At 40.7% G+C, this 16,862-nt stretch overlaps 1 protein-coding gene and 1 pseudogene across 1 annotated transcript in view; one reads left to right on the top strand and one right to left on the bottom strand.

Moving 5' to 3' along the window:
• The window catches only part of CCDC148 (coiled-coil domain containing 148), a 337,076-nt gene that overhangs the window by 302,913 nt on the left and 17,301 nt on the right, over positions 1 to 16,862 (bottom strand). The gene's annotated exons all lie outside the window — the stretch shown is intronic.
• Positions 1,183 to 1,727, top strand: LOC142424598 (prefoldin subunit 3 pseudogene; annotated as a pseudogene).

Below are 16,862 nucleotides of genomic sequence, written 5' to 3'. Positions count from 1 at the left end.
GGTGAATCTTTACAGGAGCATGTAGTCTCATCTTTCTCCCAGGAAGCAGCTTGGGTGTTTGAACTGCTGATCTTGTGGTTAGCCATCTAAGGCTTACCTGACAGTGCCACTAAAGGTCCTTTTACCCTACTCTCAAAAAGAAACCCACTCACTGTGGAGCAACCTGTGGACTCAACCCACTGAGCTGACAGTTGGCAGCTCAATGCAGAGCCCAGTAGCCACCAGGGTCCCTCGCCCTACTCTCAAACTCACTGCCAGAGTCCATTCTGACTCCTAGCACCCCATAGGGCAGGATGGAATTGTCCCTGCTGACCTTTTGGTTACCAGGCCAACATGTATGAAATCCACTAGGTCACCAGGGTTCCTCTATCCTACTTTAGAGACTTTTATTTTCTATCTCCTACCCCCTTTTTTTATTTTGAGTAAATTATATTGGAGTTGCCATACATTTTCTGTAAAAGATCAGCTAGTAACTATTTTACACTGCACAGGCCATACCTTCTTCATTGCAATGATTCAACACTGTTGTGTAGTATAAAAGCAGCCATTGACAATATGTAAAATAAAGAGCATAGTTTTAATAAAACTTTATTTACATAAACAGACTGCTAACCAGATTGGACCCCGTAGGCTGTAGTTACTATGAGCCAACATCGACTTAAATAAATTGGGTTGTTTATGTTGGAGACGAAATAATGTGTGAGTGCTTATTTAAGCTTTCAGATTTTTATCATATCTGTTTACTCAAAATATATGGATCAGGAACACTGAAAAGCAGACAGTCAAGGAGATAAATCAAATTCACAGCCATGGAATTGATTCTGATTCATAGCAAGGAGATAGGACAGGGTAGAACTGCCCCTGTTTGTTTCTGAGACTGTAACTCTTTACAGGAGTAAACAGCCTGTCTTTCTCCCACAGAGCCACTGGTGGTTTCAAACTTCTCACCCTGTCGTTAGCATCCAACTTATAACCAGTATGGCACCAGGGTTCCTGTCTAAAGAGATAGATGATAATAAAAGAATTGCAGGGGGGGAATGCTGAGGGAAATCAAGAAAGTTGTTCAAAAGTCAATAGGTAGCATCAGCCCAACAAAAATAATTCATCAAGAAAGACCTGGTTCTATGGAGCAAAAAATGTTTAAACCAATTGTGCACTCTTGATCACACTCGCTTCCCCAGGATGGCGGCTGCTTAGGATGGTGGTGCCACCGGAGAAATTGCCACAGGGAGCGGGCGGCGGCTCCTCCTGGGAATCTTTCATGAAACAGCCTGGGAATGAGACTGCAGATACAGTACTAAAGAAGTTGGAGGAACAATACCAAAATTGTAAGTTTATGGAACTCAATCCTGCTCAAAAGAAAAGGAGGCTGAAAGGACAGATTCCAGAAATGAAGCAGACATTAGAAATTCTCAAATACCTGCAGAAGAAAACAGGAGACCAGATTCTTAGTGGCAGATAGCCTGTACTGCAAAGTTTCTGTTCCTCCTCCTGATAAAGTGTGTCTGCGGCTGGGGGTGAATGTAATGCTGGAATATGATATCGATGAAGCTCAGGCACTGCTGGAAAAGAACTTAGTAACTGCCACAAGGAATCTGGATTCTCTCGAGGAAGACCTGGACTTTCTTTGAGACCAAGGTACTACCACGGGAGTCAATCTGGCTAGGGTTTATAACAGGGGTGTCAAAAGAAGAAACAAAGATGATTCTACCAAGAACAAAGCATAAAGCTGGCTATTGAAAATGTGCTTCCGTTTCCAAGCATACATAATTCTGAATACCCCAAAGTTTATTCTTAAAGATTGACATAACTTTGAATAATTTTTAGTAGCAAGAATGAGGATTAAAACTTTAAAAAGTGACAAATGGCATTTTTAATCACTAAACAACAAAAAATCAATTCTGTAAAACATAAAGTAATAATAATGATGTATATATAAAATAATTTATTTCAATGCATAATCATCTTAATAGATGTAACTTGCTTTATAGATGTGCTAAAAATTGGGTGTAAATTTAATATTTATATATGTAATACATCGTTTTTTTACAAAATTAAAGCTATATATAAGCATAAAAAACTAATTGGCACTTCCTCAAACCCTTCCAACCCAGGGGTACTACTGATTATTCAATTTTTAAAAATGAATTAGAAAAGCTCATTCTACTGTATAGAAGAACTTTCAACAGCTTGAAGGATTGGAGCTTCATCCACCAATTGGCTAAATTCATGTGTTGGAATGCTGAATTTCCTCAAGTGGGGTACACTCAGGACCCAATCCCCAACATCTCTTCACTATGGAAACAATGTTTGCCAGACACTCTATGAGGTACTTCTTTGAGATCAACTCACTGCATCTCCCCATAATCTCCAAAGCGCACTCTTTTACAATATCTGTGTTGAAAATGAGGACTCTGAGGCTTGGAGAGGGGAAGTGTTTCCTCAAGGTCAAGCAGCTAATCAATCGGGCAGAATCACACTATGAATCCATGGATTCTGTTCCTTCTTCCATGCTCTGAATCCCTAGGAAAAGGTACAGATGTTCCCTAGTGTAGCAGTCTGATGACAGTCATAAGACTAGCCAGTTGTATGACACTCCCTGTTCTAAGTATGAATGTCCCTGCCACACACAAAACAGTCAGGAAACAATGCCACAATTGAAAATGCTTGCTGCGTCATTCTTGTGCATTGACTTAAGGCAATAAATTTGCAGTTTTGCTTCCGAGGGCCATATTTAACCATTTAAGTCAGCATCTGCCTAATCAATGATGCTGAACCTCTTTTGGGACCTAAATAATTTGAAAAACATGACAAAAGTAACAGAGAATTTTCCCCAACAGAATACACCTTGACAAGGTGTGGTGACTCTGGAGGTACACCATTCTAATCTCCTTTAAGAGGACCTGATGCCAGAAGCACCCTGGACCAGCAGCTCCAACCACTGCTCATTTGGATCTACAACTGTGTTTACAACAAGGTCAAACTTGCCTGAGTCTGCACTAAACCAGTGACCAAGCAGGGGAATGACTCTTATGCTGATGTCTATCTTCTCCTCACAAGATGCCTCCAACCAGGATCTTTTGGAAACTCCCTGTCAGCCTGGCCAAGACTTCCTCAGAACTGTATTGTACTTTGGGACTTCCTACCTTCCCCGTTTCCTTTCCAGACTTGTACTGTTGTGTGAGAACACACTCCCCCTAATCCTGCTCCCTTTCCTTTATGTCCACAGGTACTTTCCCAGGAGAAGTTGCTTGTCTAATCACTTCTTGGCATCGCTTTCTTGGAAGATCCAACATGATACTTTGTGCAGCTTGGCAGAGGACTAGTGAGCTCCTGCAGTCTGTGGTGGGTCCCTTTGGGTTGTGAACACCCAGGATCAGGAACCTCTGCAGAGGTTGCAATGAAAGTCGAGTGAACCATGGCCACGATGTCAATATCTGCGTTATTCTCCTCTCAAGAATTATGCCAATAATTTAAAGAGCAATGTAAACATCAAACTTCGAACAGTAACTATAGTTAAACACTAGTCAAATAATGGTCATTAATGGTTTTTTAAAAATCTACTGGGAACAAAAGGGAGACCCATAAAAATGCCTTAAATTGCAAAGATTTCTAGCATATTCTCAAAAAGGTCTTCTGGAAAGCGCAATAGAGCCTGCAATACTGCAGTGTTTAGCTCGGTCATGGCCCACAAGTCGCTTAACCTTTCTGCCTTGCCTTTAAAATGAACTGGTGAGATGAGATAATTCTAAGGAAACTTTCAAATTTCCAAATGCTACAATACATAGATTCTCTTGGTGGCATAATTAATAATTACTTTCAGGGAGGTAAAATTAATTTGAAGACAAATATACTAAAATCAATCATGTCATTTCAGGAGAAACTAAATGGTGATTTTATGTTAACTTGAAATCTTCAGGATCTGGCCCCAGCCTCATTTTCAGCCTTATAAACCATGCTGCGGCAACACGTTCTGTTCGTAGCCTCTCTCAAGCTCCTTTTTGCACGTAGGGCTGTTGTATTTTTAGGGAAGACGTCTTTTCCAGTGCAGGCTCCTGCTCATCATTTAGGCCTTGGCTGAATTGTCACCTCTACAAAAAGACCTATATGGACCCCATCTAAAATAATCTACACAACCCCAACCCACTTCATCATAGTACCTGGCTATATCTTCTTATCATTAGTCTGTTGATGGGTTACCTCTCCCCAACTAGAATAGAAGTTCTATGGGATGCACCTTTTGGCTGTCTAATTAATATGTCATGGCATGTAGGAACCAATAACAATGCAACCACTGCCATCGAGTTGAATCAAACTGATAAGGATTCTACATAGGATTTCTGAGACTGTAAATCTTGAGAGCAGATAGCCTCTCCTTTCTCCCAAGGAGCAGGTGGTAGGTTAGAACCACCAACCTTGAGGTTAATAGTCCTATGCTGAACCTATAGCACCATCAGGACTCTATATAGGAGGTACTCAGTAAATGTTTATAATATGAATGAAAAATTGAGTGAATGAATATATGTATGTTAAGAGAAAATACACATTTTAACATTTAAAAAATAAAAGGAATTTAAAAAATAATACCCCATTCAATGTTTTCCCATCATATAAGAAGCAGAATATAGATATGGCTATGTGTACTGCTTTTCATAATTAGAGGCTATCACAGCCCAAACGTGAGTCAAGAGCAGCATTGGTTTGCACTTTGGGCTGCATTTTTTTTCCTTCCCCTGTGGGAGGTCAAAAGAATTATACAGGGATCAATACCAAGATCAGGTTCTAACTAATTAAGCTAACATGCTTAAACTACTTAGCTTTTAATATTTGGAAACAAGCAAGTATCAAAATAATTTTATTGATTTCCAAAGAATTGAAAAGCACAATGCCTAATAGTAAAGCAATCAAATAGCTCTATGAAAATTTAATTACTATAGGAAAGTGATATTAAGAATGAGTCATGGTGGTTTAAAGAAACCCTCTTCCCCTCCCCCAAGGCAAGCCTGTCATTCAATTTAATGCCACAAAGCCAGAGGAAAAGAAAAGCTTTAAATCAACTCTTTTTTTATGACAACAAAAGGAGTTGGCCCATTAAGAAAGAGTATATAATTTGAAGCTTCTTGATTCTGCCAGTTACTATGGTGTTTGGCAAGTCATTTAATTTCCCTTGGCCTCAATTTTTAATATTTGTAAAATAGAGGTCATCATGCCCACTTTAAAAAAATCATTTTGAGGGGAGCTCATACACCTCTTATCACAATCCATACATACATCAATTGTGTAAAGCACACATATACATTCATTGCCCTCATCATTATCAAAATTTGCTTTCCACTTGGGTTCCTAGAATCAGCTCCTCATTTTCCTTTTTCCCTCCCCCTCCATCCCCACTCCCCCCCTTTCATGAATCCTTAATAATTTATAAATTATTATTTTATCTTATCTTACATTGCCCAGCGTCTCCCTTCACCCACCTTTCTGTTGCCCATCCCCCAGAGAGGAGGTTATATGTAGATCCTTGTGATCAGTTCCCCCTTTCTACCCATCCCTTTCCTTCCCCGTGTTGCCACTCTCACTGCTGGTCCTGAGGGGTTCATCCGTCCTAGATTCCCTGTGTTTCCAGATCCCTACTGCACCGCTGTGCATCCTCTGGTCTAACCAGGTCCACAAGGTAGAATTGGGGTCATGATAATTGGGAGGGGAGGAAGCATTCAAAAACTAGAGAAAGGTTTTGAGTTTCATTGTTGCTACACTGAACCCTGAGTGACTCATCTCCTCCCCACTACCTCTCTGCAAGGGATGTCCAGTTGCCTACAGATGGGCAATGGGTAAGGTGACCAGATGTCTCACTTTTGGCGGGGCAGTCTCAATTTTTAACAATTTTTCCCACATCCTGCAGAGTTTTTTAAAAGTCCCAATTTTTGGAAAGAATGCACGACAAGCTAGGGTATGCAGTTTTCAGCTGCCATGTGGTTATTTCTCCAGGATATGAGTTTTATCCATGGTGTCCCACTGGTATACTGCTTTACCAATGTGAAAATCTGGTCACCTTAGATTGGGTCCCCATTATGCACTCCCCTCATTCACGATGATATGATTTTTCCCCCTGCCTTTGGTGCTTAAAACTTGGTCCCCTCGGCCCTTTATGATTACACATGTTGGTGTGCTGCCTCCATGTGGGCTTTGTTGCTCCTGGGCTAGATGGCTGCTTGTTTACTTTCAAGCCTTTAAGACCCCAGATGCTATATCTCTCAATAGCTGGGCACCATCAACCTTCTTCACCACACTTACTTATGCACACATTCATCTTCAGCGTTTATGTGGGGAAGATGATCACACAATGATGGTTTTTGTTCTTTGGTGTCTGCTACCTGAACCCTTCAATACCTCCTGTTCACACAGGCTGTGTGCTGCTTCTCTGTGGGCTTTGCTGCTTCCGAGCTAGACAGCCGTTTATTTGCCTTCAAGTCTTTAAGACCCCAGACGCTACATCTTTTTGATAGCAGGGCACCATGAGCTTTCTTCACCACATTTGCTTATGCACCCGTCTGTCTTCAGCGATCATGTTGGGAAGGTGGGTATGATGGAATGACTGTTTAGCTGAGCAAGGTGCTTTTGTATTAAGGGAATGAGCATGAGGAGGCCCAATGTCCACCTGTTACCCTACTACTAAACCTATAAATATATCACATAGGTCTATTTCCCCCCATAATCATAGATATATTTACATATGTACATGTCTGTATTTAGGCTTCTATGTATGCCCTACTCCTTTCCTCTATTTCCTTACGTTTTCCTTCTGTCCCACCACCCTGTTCAGCCTTCATTCTGCATCATACCCACTTCTGCTGGCTTTGAAGATTGATGATACTCTAAACCAGTGGCAAGGTGCATATGAAATAACAAATGGCTACTATCCTGGACAATGAGAATGCTTAGACAATGGAAAGTTCTGGTACTCAGGAGTCTGTGTGTAGAGAAGAGAGAAGTCAGAACCACCTCTACAAGCCATTTCCCTCACCTTCCCCTCCAATACATCTCACTTCCTACCCCCATAGGATCTTTAATTCTGGTGTCACTGTCAAACCATCTGAACCAAACTCCCTGCATAGAGCTGATTTTTACCCATAGCAAACCTATGAGAGAGAGAACAGCCCAGGTGGGTTTCTGAGACTATCAATCTTTACAGAAGTAGAAAGCCTCAGCCTTCTCACTCAGAGGGGCTGGTGGTTAGCTGCCCAATTCATAACCCACTACCCCATCAGGTGTGTTGCTACAGGCAAGAGTTATTAACAAAATGCAAGCACCTTGGCTAGGCAAAGCACCTGTGGCCCTCTGGCAAAGTCTCCTTGCAGTGATTCTGATGATGCACCTTCATTGTGTGACCCCCTTGAGGACTGATGAAACCAACAGTTGATAGAGTTGCCAATCAAGATGAAATATTATCTTCTAACAAATTACAATGTATTTAATTTTGTTTTAAAATCAATCCACATATGTTCATTTTTTAAAATTAGACAGTGTAGTTAAGTTAAAAGAAAAACAAACAAAAACCATCATGTAGACACACTTAGCCAACCTCTAGTCTAGAACATAAGCTTTATGAAGCCAGGAATTTGTCTTTTTTTTTCTCTCCCATGCATACAATCTTTAGAGTACTTGACACATCGAGAGACTCACTTAATGTGTGTGTGTGTACAGATATGGATATTCATTTGTATTAAGTCAACAAATGAGCATTGTTGACATCTGAGTGTGGTTCATCTCAATAGAGGTGACTATGAGTGGGAATCTACTTGAATGTAATGCGATTGGTTTGGGTTCATGCTCAGGACCTGATGCTGATTTCCACCCAGGGAAAAAGTAGCAGTGTCATAATAACTTTATACAAACAGACACACAGTGTGTATTATACAAGCAGACACACAGTGTGTATTATACAAGCAGACACACAGTGTGTATTATACAAGCAGACACTGTGTGTATATACAAGCAGACACACGGTGTGTATTATACAAGCAGACACACAGTGTATATATACAAGCAGACACACGGTGTGTATTATACAAGCAGACACACAGTGTGTATATACAAGCAGACACACAGTGTGTATTATACAAGCAGACACAGTGTGTATTATACAGGCAGACACACAGTGTGTATTATACAAGCAGACACAGTGTGTATTATACAGGCAGACACATGGTGTGTATTATACAAGCAGATACACAGTGTGTATTATACAGGCAGACACACAGTGTATATTATACAAGCAGACACACGGTGTGTATTATACAAGCAGACACACAGTGTGTATTATACAAGCAGACACACAGTGTGTATTATACAAGCAGACACACAGTGTGTATTATACAAGCAGACACACAGTGTGTATATACAAGCAGTCACACAGTGTGTATTATACAAGCAGACACTGTGTGTATTATGCAAGCAGACACATGGTGTGTATTATACAAGCAGATACACAGTGTGTATTTATACAAGCAGTCACACAGTGTATATATACAAGCAGACACACAGTGTGTATTATACAAGCAGACACACGGTGTGTATTATACAAGCAGACACAGAGTGTATATTATACAGACACACAGTGTGTATATACAAGCAGACACACAGTGTATATATACAAGCAGACACACAGTGTATATTATACAAGCAGACACACAGTGTGTGTTATACAAGCAGACACACAGTGTGTATTTAAACTTTCTTGAAAAACTGATCTGAGCTGAGGACTACAGATTAAAAGAGGTTAGCCTGGAGATGAGTGTGAGTTGAAGGCAGGCAAGCACATTCCAAGGAAAGGAAACTGGATGTGCTGGAATTGTAAGAGTAGGCGAGAAGGTGACAGCCTCGAATAATTTAACGACAGCCAGCATGGCTGGAGAATGACGTCCTGTGGCAACGTGGTAAAGGGAAGAAACAAGAGAGGTAGGCAACTGCCAAAACATGTAGAGGACTTGCTATGGCCTAGGGGTCTCCATCCTAAAATCAGTGAGATTCTATTGAAAAGTTGTAAGGAAGAGAGTGATATGATCAGATCTAAATTTTGGAAAGTCACTTTAGAATGGGGTATGGAAAACTGATTTGGGTGGTGGATTCGAGGAGATACAAGGAAGACAGGTAATAGAAAATAACGGCATGTGAGAGTAGATGAGTGATGATATTGAGCTGGGACTAATCCATTGTCAATGGTACGAAATGGATGGAGTCAAAAGATTTTAAAAGGACAGACCTGCTGATGGAGAGAGCATACAAGGGAGGGTGGGTGGCAGACAAAAGAGCAAGAGGAAGGAAACCCTCCAAAATTCCCCTTCAATTTCTGACCAGTACAACTAGATGATTCAATAAAGTATGATTCTTTGACAGAGGCCCAGCTTTTGGTAGGTGCTTGGTTCACTACAGGTGGGGGAATCACAATTTCATTGACTTGACTTTAAGTGGCCTTAGAAATATCCAACAGATATGGCACATGGAAGAAAGCTCTTGGCTGGGAAAAGAAGTTTGAAGGTTCATGGTAACTTTTGTTGTTGTCATATATAAATTTCATGGAGAAAGAATATGAGATAAAAATGATAAAAATAGGACCTCTTTGATCATTCTTTGCAGACTCCTAATCCTCTACTTGCACACTATATCCGGGACTTCTTCAAGAATGATCAAAGCGGTACTGGCAGTCCCTGGGTATTTCAACATCTGACTTCTGGACAATTCCTACTTGCCTTTAATGCTATGTAAATATCACCTGAGTTTGAAGCAACAGATCCATCCACAATGCAAAATAAATTCTTCATCACAATCACTGTACTTGTAGCTTTTAAATATTTGAAAAAATTTGAATCATTTCTTGCACTAAAAACAAACAAAAACTACTGCTGTCTACTTGATTCTGACTAAAGCATCCCTCTGAGGCTGTGAAACTTTATAGAAGCAGACAGCTCCATCTTTCTCCGGAGGATTGGCTGGTGGATTTGAACAACTGACCTAGAGGCTAGCAGTCCAGTGCTTACCTGACACCGCTAGCAGGGCTCTAACGTAAGGCTGAGTAGAAACTATATAAAGCTATTCCTCCTTTTCTACAAATTCAGCTTAAATACATACTTAGAAAGGATCTCACTGGTAATCAGGACACTGTATAGAAAGCAGATTTATATGGGATATCAGAAAGGAGTGGAAGAGTATCTTTTCAGAAAAAAGTAGTTAACAAAATACACTGCATAAGAACAAAAACACACACAGAAAATGCAAACTGTTGAGAATTATTCTGCGAAGTTCAGAGAGTGTTAAGAATAACAACTTAAATTTCTGCTTCTGGACACAATTGAGTATCAAAGGCCAGACGATAAATTCACAGGTTCAAGAATCTCACTACACTCTGAGCATGACCCACTTTAAGAAAACCAGGCAAAGGCTTATGATAATTAGGTTGATAAAAACTAGTCATAAAGAGAAAATCTTAAAAGCTTCCAGGGGGAAAAGATATATTGTTTACACAGGAATGCAAATCAGAATGATTAAAGTTCTTGTCAGAACCTATGCCAGTCAGAAGAAAATGATACAACATCTGTAAAGTGCTAAGAAAATCAAAACAAACAACAAATTCATGTGGACCTACAATTCTGTACTTGGAAAATAGCTTTTAAAGATGAAAGCAAAACAAAGGACTTTTCAGGCAGCAGGAAGCTAAGAGGTTATGCTACAAGAGACTTGCATTGCAAGAAATTTGAAAGAAAGTCTTTTGTAAGGAAATAAAATGCTATTAGGTCAAGGGAAATAAAGTGGCATCAAGTCAAACAATGAATAGTAAAGTATATAAGGAAGAAAAATCGTAGTGGTGGTAAATGATGGCAGGGTCAAAAGTAAAAAATATTGGGGTATGGATCATATATTACATATAAAGTAAAAGTTTAAAGTAAACTGTGATGACAAAACCTATAAGTGCTAAGGGAATTACAAACAAACAAAACATTATAGCTAATCATCTTAAATTGCTGTTTGGGGTTTAGTCCATTCCATTATGTAAGATTCTCTGTGGACAGCAGAACCAACCACCCAGTCCTGTGCCTTCCTCAGAACCGGTTATGGTGGACTTGTTTGTTACAAAACCCAGGTCATTGGGGGTCTTCCTCTTTTTTGCTTACCTTCTGCATACTTGAGGAGCCCTGGTGGCCTAGTGGTTACACATGGAGCTGCGAATCACAAGATCAGCAGTTTGAAACCACCAGCTGCTCTACAGGAAAAAGGTGAGGCTTTCTACTCCCATTAAGAGAAATAATCTTGTTCTATGGCCATGAACATGCCTTATCTCATCTGAAGCTAAGCAGGGCCAGGCCTAGTTAATATTTGGATGGAAGAGTTACAATCTTGGAAACCCACCAGGGCAGTTCCACCCTGTACTAAAGGATCACAATGATCAGCATCGACTTGATGGCAGGGAGAGTTTTTCTATATACTTGACCAAGCATAATGTCCTTCTCCAAAGTCTGGGTCCTCCTGATAACATGCTGAAAGCACAGGAGACAAAGTCTCATCATCCTTACTTCGATGCGTCATTTGGGCTCCACTTCTTCTGTTCTTTAAAGTAAAATGAATATTCTTTTACTTGTTTGTACCAATATTTGAAGTCATCTAGTCATATTGGTATTATTATTACCATATACAGCAAAATACAAATGAGAAATAGGGTTTATAGTTAAAACACGGCAGAAGGGTAGAGGAAATCAACGAAGCACCTTTAGTAAGAGACTCTCATTTTTCCCCTCCCTCCCTGACGTCTCCCTTCACCCACTTTACTGCTGTCCATCCCCCAGGGAGGAGGTTATATGCAGATCCTTGTAATCAGTTCCCCCTTTGCAACCCACCCTGCCACCACCCTCCCAGTATCGCCACTCACACCACCGGTCCTGAAGGGACCATCCGCCCTGGCTTCCCTGTGTTTCCAGTTCCTATCTGTACCAGTGTACATCCTCTGGTCTAGATTTGTAAGGTAGAATTGGGATCATGATAGTGGGTGGGGAGAGGAAGCATTTAGGAACTAGAGGAAAGTTGTATGTTTCATTGTTGCTACACTGCCCTGACTGGCTGTCTCCTCCCTGAGACCCTTCTGTAAGGGGATGTCCACCGGCCTACAAATGGGCTTTGGGTCTCCACTCTATACTTCCCTCCACCCCCCTCATTCACTATGATATGATTTTTTTGTTCTGATAATGTCTGATACCTGATCCCTCCGACACGTGATCGCACGGGCTGGTGTGATTTTTCCATGTGGGCTTTGTTGCTTCTGAGCTAGATGGTCACTTGTTTATCTATTTATCTCCAAGCCTTTAAGACCCCAGATGCTATATCTTTTGATAGCCAGGCACCATCAGCTTTCTTCATCACATTTGCTATGCACCCGCTTTGTCTTCAGCGATTGTGTTTGGAAGGTGAGCATCATGGAATGCCAGTTAAATAGAACAAAGTATTCTTGCATTGAGGGAATACTTGAGTGGAGGCCCAATGTCCATGTGCTACCTTAATACTAAACCTATAAATATATACACATAGATCTATTTCCCCATCCTCATATATAAATATATTTACATATGTACATGCCGTTATTTATACCTCTTTAAATGCCCTTTTCCTCCTAGCTCTTTCCTCTAATTCCTTTCACTTTCCTCTTGTCCCACTATCATGCTCAGTCTTCATTTGGGTTTCAGTAATTCCTCTTGGTTACATTACCCTTGATCATGCCCTCCCTGGCCTCCTCACCACTGATTTGGATCACTTGTCATTCCCTTGTCCCTGGGTTTGCTAACACCACTATCTTTCCCCCCACCTCCCCCTCTCCCATGTCCCCCCAGAACTGTTGGTCCCGTTGTTTTTGTTTCCAGATAGTTCATCCAGCCTATCTTATTTAGACAGACCTGTGGAGATAATAACATGCACAAAAACAAGACAGAGCAAAACCAAGCAACAATATATAACAAAACAACAACAAACCAATGACAAAAAATAAAAATAAAGCACAACAAGAAGGGGGGGATAAAATGAGGAGCTGATGCCAGGGGCTTAGGTGGAGAGCAGGTGTTTTGAGAATGTATGAGAGCAATTAATGTACAGATGTGCTTTACATAATTGATGTATGTATGGATTGTGATAAGAGTTGTATGAGCCCCTAATAAAATGATTTTAAAAAGAGAGATACTCTCAGCTCTATAAATTACAAATAATCCTTCACCAGACATCTTTGTACTTCTAGTTCCTATTCATGATGCTAGATCCTAAAGCTATTCAAGGTAATACTAAATATAGTTATTTATAGGCAGAGCCATCTTTTATCATGCTGTCCAGCACAAGCAAGGTAAACTGTCAGGAGGCTTTATTGAATTTTTGATTGAATAACAACCACAATCTCCACCCCGCCCCCCCCCCCCATACAATAAGAAAAAGGTAAACCGGGTTATGGAGGCAATCGAGTTGTAAGACAAGAAGTCCTATCAAAAAGAAGTCATGCAGTCACTGCCCAGATGGACATGGAGCTATCTGCCTATCTTCACACATCTGCAGAGGACTCGTTTAAAAACAAAAAATCTAAAGTTTGTATGGCTTTCAGATCATACCGAGAAGTTTGCTATAACTGGGTCTGCAGGAATCCCTCACCATAGTTCTGGAACGGGTTGTTGCAGGCCTGACTATTCCAGGACTGGTGACTGCAGGCTTGGGTGCACCACGTCTGGCTATTCTACACCTGGCTGTTGTTCCAACCCTGCTTGCTCCATGGCTGGCTGTTCCATCTCTGGTTGCTCCGCATTGGAAGGGTTCCAGAAGGAAGGCACCCTTGGCGTTTGGAAGCACAGGGTCCAGGTACTTTGCAGCTGCAGAGGCCTGCTGAGTCACACTACGGATATTCTTTGGCTAGCTGGCCAAAGGGCAGGCTCAGCTGTTAACCAAAGGGTAGTTGTTTGACTACACTAGCCATTCCAATGAGGAGCCTTTGTGGCATAGAGGTTATGAGTGGGCTGCAATCTGAAAAGTCAGCAGGTCGAAATCACCGATGGCTTTCTACCCCTGTGAACAGTTATACTCAGGGAAACTCACAGGGCAGTGGTCCCTGCTGTACATGGTTGTTATGAGTCAGCATCCACTTGATGGCAGCGAGAGCCACTCTATGAGACGAAGACGTGGCAGTCTGCTTGGGCAAAGAGTATATGGCCTTGGGAGCCTACGGAGCAGTTTGATCTGTCCTACAAGGTTGCTATGAGTTAGAATAGACTAACTGGAAATATACATGAATAGAGGTTTCAAATGGTTGTTGGAAAAATTCCATTATCTTTTCATTTAATCCTTCATAAATTTTCTGAAGGTTCTTTATGTGTGTGTATAATAATTTTGCTTATATATCGGGCAAGTTTTTTGTTTCCATAAGCAGCTAACATTGTCATTAGTAACAGGCAATATAACTGAGCCTATATCTGACACCAAGGAATATATACAAGGGAGAAAAAAGTACTGGGATTAATATGTCAATTTAGTAAAGTCATAGACTACTTTTGTTAAGTCACTATAAAAGAATCAGTTATATTTCTTTGTATAATACAATGAGAAATTGGGAAAAAAGTGAAAATATCATTTATAATAACACCCAAACTATGAAATGCTAATGAATAAATTTAATCATATGTTAGACATATATGATTAAAACTATAAAATATTTCTCAATGACATTTTAAAAGTTCTAAATAAATGGAGAGCTGCACCATGTCCGCGGATCATGAAATTTCATATTGTTATCAGTTCTACCACAGTATAATATAGACTCACTGCTGTCCTGATCAACCTCCTGGTTAATGGTTTAAAAATAGAAATCGACAAGCTTATCTTAAAATTTATACAGAAGGACAAAATATCCAAAGTAGACAACACATTTTTACAAAAGAATAAAGTCGAAAACCCAAGCTGTCTGATGGTAAGAGCTCTTTGAAAGCCCGTTACTAAAGACATGTGATGTTTGTGGAAGGATAGAGAGACATGACAGTGAATTAAAGTCCATAAATAAGCTCCATACATATGGCAGATTATTTTGTAAGGCGCCTTTGTAATTCAATGTGGGGAAAGAATGGCCTTTTAAACAAATTGTGCTGGATGTCTACAGGGGAAAGAAAGAACATAAAACCTTACTTCATATACAGATAAAATTTAAAAACTTCTAAGAAACAAATGGAAAAAAATCTTGATTTTGGTAATAAGCAAAAATTTCTTTCTCAAACAGTAAAAGCACAAGTCAGAAGAAAAAGATGATACACTAGAGACTATATGAAAATTAAAACTCTGCTCTAGTCAGAAGATACTGTTCAGAAACTGAAAATGCATATGAAACATTAGGGAAAATATCTCCACTATATACATCCTGTATAAATGACAAAGAACCTGTATCTAGAATGTATATTCGTATTTCAATAGTCAGACCAACAATTCAACAAAAGAAAATTATTTTTTAAAAAACTTGACAAAAGTAGACATGAAAAATGAGCTCTGGTGACATAGTGTTCACGAGGTCGGCTGCGCTGCCAAAGGTCAGTGGTTCGAAACCGCCAGCTGCTCCGCAGGAGAAGGATGGAGCTTTCCATTCCTGTAAACAGTTACAGTCTTGGACACCACAGGAGCAGGTCTGTCCTGTACTACAGGGTCATTATGAGTCGGCGCGGGCTCTTTGGCAGCTTTTTTTTTTTAATCAAATGAAAAAAGTGCTCAACATCTTTTGTCATCACAAAATATAAATTTAAACCAAAATAAGATACTACTACATACACAGTAGGATGGTTAAAATTAAAAATCTTGCGGGGCCGGCCCCCAATCCCAACTACATGAGCATCCTCCAGCCCCCACCTCAGAGGACAGCACTGAAACCGCAGCTCAGAGAGTGGGGTGCATCTGATCAGGAGCAAACAAAGAGGGAAGGAGAGAGAGTGGAACACACCCGGGCCCACCACGTCCTGAGGACAATATTCTGGCTCAGAGCAGCCAGTGCACAGAGGATCACAGGGCCAGCCTCACCATGAGACACTACGACATCCCTCACTGAGACATAGCGCCAAGGGGGACAGCACTGGGGACACGGTGAAGGAGATGTGACCCATCTGACCCCACCACACCAGGGTGAAACACTAAGGGCGTACAATGGAGCACTGAGGGGAGCAAAGCAACGAAGTCCCTCAGGAATGCCAAAGGGGGTCTTCGGGTCCAGGGCGTGGCACCCCAGCAGACTCGACTGGAAAACACTCATAAAGGTCAACAGAGAGACCTGGAACTGTGTGAGGGCTTTTCATTTTTGCTGCTGTTTTTAAAAAATTATTTATTGTTTTAGTTTGGTGCATTAGCTGTTGTTGATTTATTTTGTCTTTTTAGTTGTTGTTGTTACATTTTGCTCTGCTTTGTGTTTGAGAGTATTATTGTCTATGCATGTCTAGCTGGACAAGATAGGGGAGATTAGCAATCCAGAGGAGAGAACAATGGGACCGATGGGTCCAGGAGGACATGGGAGGGGGAGAGAGGGGAGAAAGGAGGGGGGTGCCAACAAACCCAGGGAAAAGGGAAGAATAAGTTATCTAAAATTGATGGTGAGGAGGGCATAGGATGCTTGGGGATAGGGGTGGGGACTCGATCAAAGGCAATGTATCCAAGAGAAATTACCAAAACCCAAAGGAAGGTGACCATGATAGTGGGACAGGAGGAAAGTAAAAGAAAATAGAAGAAAGAAGTGGGAGACAAAGGGCATTTATAGAGGTCCAAATATAGGTATGTTTATATATATATTGATAGGGAAATAGATCTATATACCATATATCCTTTTGTAT

This window comes from Tenrec ecaudatus, chromosome 13, assembly GCF_050624435.1.
Source record: "Tenrec ecaudatus isolate mTenEca1 chromosome 13, mTenEca1.hap1, whole genome shotgun sequence".
Taxonomy (NCBI): Eukaryota; Metazoa; Chordata; class Mammalia; order Afrosoricida; family Tenrecidae; genus Tenrec; species Tenrec ecaudatus.
This window is presented reverse-complemented; position numbering and strand designations above follow the sequence as displayed.